Genomic DNA, 6,000 nt, shown 5'->3' on the forward strand with positions numbered 1-6,000 from the left:
TGTGTGTGTGGTCATATGATATGTTCATGGTCCAATAAATGGAAGCATATTCTGTCCAACAATATTGTGCTAATTCTTCATACTATACCCTATGAATTGATGCCCAAAAGTGTATGAAAAGTGAAAGTGTGTGACGAAACAAAACTATACAAATTAAAAAAAGAAAAACCAGGAAGTGAAGATATATATATATATATATATATATATATATATAATACAGACTTAGATTCTTTTAGTTTGAGAAAGTGTTTTGGTGAGTAACTTGAAGGTGGTTGAGTCAAGAACTTTTGTCATAATAGTTGAAAACATGACTTCCTACCCATATAACTTTAATAGATAAATTTTGTTACACAATAGACAATGATGAGGTGCACACTACTCTTCATTTTTTTTGAAAAAAACAAAGACTCTGCCATAAGACGATTTTTTTACATCGGAAAACTCTTTGTGCTGCACAAAGATATGTGCTGTCTGGGGAGCAACTGATTTTTCTTTTCATTCAAATTTTAAAAAATAATAGCATTACTATACTAATACTAAAAGAAACATGTACAGGGAAAGTTTATGCAAGATTGAAACTTTAACAGCAACAACATATCTCAAGAATAAATTGTCACTTACTAAGATTAATTAATTATTTCCTCTTGGTACATGAATTAACAATACAGAAGGATGTTGATTTAGTACTGAATAAACCATCTCACACAATAATACATGTGCAGCTCTAAGACGAATACTACTTGGATTTAAATAGCACATCCATAAAACACAGACCAATCACAGCCTAACAATCTTATACCACAGGATAAAAAAAGCATAACTTTTATTACTGTTAGAAGAACAGTAATTAATGGAAAATGTTTATTACAAATTATATTGATTACAATGATATAAGTACAGTTAAAAGGCACTATATCCACTGTCCACTGAGCTTATTAATACAACATGAATGAAACCAGTAATGATATGTAGAGATTTTTTTTACCCTATTGATGGTGTGTCCAAACTTGTAATTTAATTGTCACATCACATATTAAAAACCCTTTCAACCATACCCTTTTGGAGGATTGTGCCCTTTTTGTACAATACACATATTATATTTGCAGCTTTTTTCTTTTGGCAAAATATATGTCCCATGAAATATTGTCCACTCCAATGTTTGAGGTAAAAGAAAGAAAAGGAAATTGAAGGTTTTGGAGCAGTACCTCTCATCTTCCATTATCAATCATTTGTTGTTTTTCACATTAAGTAGCAGCACGAGGGTGGTACCAAGTTTTAACTTTGCCAATTCTGTCTATGGATTCCTCAAAGCCTCACTTATTAGGAAACAGTAAGGAAAAAGTGGTTGCACTTGGATTGGGCTATCTTTTATGCATCTCAATTTACCTTTAAATTCAACAAAATTCACCTTCTGATTTTGTTTTGTTTTCAATTTTTGCATCTAACCATTGCTTGAAACAGTATATGTTTTCGTTCCAACTACTTTTTAAGATTATTGAAACAATTAGCAGATAATCTTCACGTTTGTATAATAAAAATTGTATCAAATGACAAAAAAATACATTTAGATTATGACATCACATTTAAATTTACTACTTTTGCTTTTTTGTTGTTGTTATTTTTGCAAAAGTCCATTTATATAATACAATCAACACAACTTAAACTAGAATATGACACAAACAACTTTTAAATTTGGAAAAAAATTCTTTTAAAAAGTTTGAGGTATTTGGTAATTAATTTTTCAAAAAACTGATATTGAAAACAATCTATTTTGAAGAGCACTCAATACTAAATTTTTTAAAAATAGTTTTTAAAATAAAATTATACATATAAAAACATATATAAAAAGTGCTAAGGCAAACATATAAATACGCAAGTGTCTAAATTTTAAACTCATTTTAAAAAAAAGTGTTTACGAGAAAGAAATATTTTTTTTTCATAGACAATCCAAACGTCCTCTTAGTTAATTATATGAGCGATTAAAGTATAATTGTAAAACGTATATAAAGAAATCATGAGAAAAGTTTTATAAAATATAAATGGTTTTTTTTTTCTTTAGTATATATTTGAGTTAATCAATTGTTATCATTAAAAGTAGTATTTAAGAATTAGTTCTACGGAATGAGTTAATGAATTAATAAATCATTAGATGATGACCTATGTTAAATAGTGAATTACTATTACAATTATACTATAAGGTTTTTTTTTTCTTTCTAGAAAACATCACAACAAATTATGACCTATGTTCATGTTGTGCAACAATTTCTTTTTCAAAATTCCTTTTATCTTTTGTCCCTTGAGAGCACAATATAGATCTAGCTTTCGGAACTGTTGTCAGTGATAGAGTCTATCATGAATAGAATTAATGATAAGGTTTTTTATATTTATAAATCGTTTAAAATGTTGTTATATACTTGATTAATTGTTAATAAGTGTTTCTCATTGCAATCATACTAAAGTTTCTATATCACCAAGTGTGTGTTTATGAAAGATCACTTTTATCATTTTCAAAATATTTCAAAATACGTTTTCACTTTTTCAAAACTAATTTCAAATCATATGAGAGTGGTACGTAAATACCTATAAAAATGATAAGTACTAGATAAATTAAGAGGGGTTGACGAATTAGTTAATTTGGAATGGCTTTAAATATGATAAAAGCAATCCATCACTACCCACATAAATCCAAGAAGAAAAAAGTGATATATATATATATATGTGAAAGAGTTGAAAATGAATCATGAATGCTAATTGGAGTTGGAGACCAAAAGAAAAGGAAAAAGGAAGAAAAAAAAAGTTGAAAAGCAAAGATGTTGAGATCATTTTCAATGTATTTTTTAGAGGAGCAAACAAAGTGAAAGAGAGCTTTATGAGCCATAGGAATTAGGACCCTATTGTCCTTTTGTGTGTTCCCTCTTTGTGCAAAATTATTAAACAATACATCTTTTGTAGGGTAACAAAATAACCTTTGAAGAAGAAAACTAACAAAGAAAAAAAAGAGTGGAGAAGTAAAAAGAAAAAAGAGGAAAGAAAGTAGTGAATAAATTTAAAGAACTTAACAAGTCATGGGAGAGTTATGTTTCAAAGATACTCAATTTATGGCAATTGTGTAGACAACGTTGGAAATGACTTTAGGCTAAAGAAAATAGCCTATAAAAAGAAGTTAAGAAATAGATACTACGCCCAATTTCACAGAGTAAGATTTTGTTTTGACAAAAAAGAGAATAAATGCAGAGACTTCTTGGAATAGATAGATTTGGATAAACTTACATGTAAAAAGCTACAAATAACCTATTACAACTACCATTTTATAAAATATTTCCAAATTTAAAAGCTAGCATCATCATCTTTTTCTTCTTCTTCCACCTATTTTTCATTCGATTCCAATTTGTTTATGAAGAGTGCACTCACGATCAGATGTTGTGCTAACCTTGGGGAATGACCGGATTTTTATTTTCAAACTAGTAGATTCATTCTGAACATAACGATATGCAATATTTAATATAATCCTTACAAACCAAACATAAATTTTAGCAATCAAAATAGTTATCAAACACCACCGTTTCAAAATCTAATACGCCTTTGAAGAGAATATGGAGAGAGCGTTATTATCCATGGCTTTTAAAAATTAAACATGTAATAGAAATCATTGTTGTTTTATAAAATTCAAAAAATTCAAAACAAAAACGTCCATTCAATCAAAGGTTAATGAAAATTTAAGCCAAAAAGAAAAAGATGAAAGCTTCAAGTAGTGCATTTTAGCCCTTTGAGTGTAATCAATCCAACTCATGTCGATCTTAATTAGTTGATATTGTCTCCATAAGGTCAAAGATTTGATCCTTCTATTTAAAGATTGGTAGTACTCCAATTCATCCCAACGAAGTTGGTAATATATTTATTTGAATGCAAAGCGTAATTTGAATGAGATTTCAATTTATGAGCGTGCAAATTTTCAATTTAATTATTGACACATGTTTATGAGTTAATATTGACTAGATGATATGTAATTAGTGATGATCTAAGATTTAAGATTTTGGTTAGGTGTTAGATTGATTGATCAACAATTGAATTATTAGTATTAGGATTGGTCCATGTGTAGGTTTTCGTGGCTTTTTCCACAACCTCATAGCCTACCATGATAAATTCTAATGAATAAAGAAAAGGGCAAAGTTAGTTAAGTGTAGTTATATCTCCAAATTTCCTAAAATTGGTATCTAATTAATATACAACAACACCATCTACCCGATTCATTGATTAGATATATTACTAGAAGAAGAAACAAATTATTATGTAATGTAATCTTAAAAAAACATATATACAACTTTATTCATCATTAATTTAGAATACATTTGAATCGATATATGAAAATTTTGTTTTAAAAGAAATGAGAAGAAGAAAGAAGCAAAGTGATTGTGATTTTAGAGATTCTTGTCCTATTTGATGACTCAAGAGATGAGCCATAAATATATCTCTCTATTCATTAGATTGTTGTATTTAAACCCATTCAAGTTTATACGTATATGATCCATCTCCAAATTGTCAATTTAGTATTATCAACTATTTGTCGTTTACGATTTAGAAGTCATCGTCAAACGCATAAATGAGAATATAACTAATCACCGAATTATAAGAAAAAGAAAAACTAGGGTGTTGAGAAAGTACGCTAATTAGCACACACTATAACACGCTAAAGTATGAAAAATAAATATTTTTTATTAGCCATTTTGTTAAATGAACCAATTACCCATTCATATCTAAATATTGCTCAAATAAAAAAAAAATGTCATTTTATTTCTTCAATTCCCATAATTATTCAATAATATAGTAAAAGTTGAGGTAAATAATTCTCTAATATTCTATTGTTGGATCTTTATAAGAAATGTAGTGTGTTAATGACATGTTCACACAAAAATATTCCAATAATGAACTTTAATTTTGTGTGTAGTGTAAGTTTCACATTCAATTCTTGAAAGCCATTTTCTGATCTTCAAATTACACTAATATTGAAGTGTCTTTTGATCATAAAAATTAGAGTTATCGTTAAACATACCGAACTAATCAAATCAACTAATGCAATGTAGCTTTTTAAATTTAAATTTATTAGAGTTTATTGAAATGTTTTGAATTTGTTATCTAACACTAGAACAACAAAATACGAGAACATTATTTCGTTATAATTAAATTTTGTACCTATCTTTTTGGAAAAAATTAATCTTGTGTACATTCTTTTTCTTATTTAATTTTGATAGTATGTTACAATTAGAACATTAAAGAAAATTAAAATGAATTTAATATCAGTTATCTAGAGAGTTCTTATTTTTATTAGTTATTAATTATAAAATATACCATATTATTATTTTATTTGTTAACAAATATCCTTGAAATATGTTATGATCGCTAGTTATTTTTTCGAGAAATATTCACTTTCTATATGAAACTTCTTCTAACAATGTATGTAATTTAGGGTTATAATTGTAACAATTACCATATTTTAAAGAATGATTTTGTAATTTATCGTAACATTATTATTACATAAGGTATATATTTGCAAAATGACTAAATATACCTTAATAGATGTAACGAAGTAAGTGATATAATAGAATATATATAGTAATGAGATATAAGGCCCAATCCAAAGTAATATTAGGGAAAAGTTTCATTCTATTATTTCAAACAAACTTATATTATATAAGATTTTACAGATGTTTAAGAATTGAAGATGATTATATTAGTTTTGCATGAAAAATGCTATCAGAATTTAGAAGGTTTATGTCAGGTAGGTCATAAGATGTTTATTTTTTGTATACATATCTTTTTGTATTAGCAATGAAGATTGTTGATATGAATATAAAGTCGTAGCTGCACATTTCGTATATAGATTTATAGAATTAGACTTATTCTGTTTAAATATATATTGAATAGCATGATAGCAACATTTTTGTATTGTAAAAGTATTTTTCAAAATGTTATAGTTAGCAAAAATCTACAAACAATACTCTG

The sequence above is a fragment of the Cucumis sativus genome, chromosome 4 (genome assembly GCF_000004075.3).
Source record: "Cucumis sativus cultivar 9930 chromosome 4, Cucumber_9930_V3, whole genome shotgun sequence".
Taxonomy (NCBI): domain Eukaryota; kingdom Viridiplantae; phylum Streptophyta; class Magnoliopsida; order Cucurbitales; family Cucurbitaceae; genus Cucumis; species Cucumis sativus.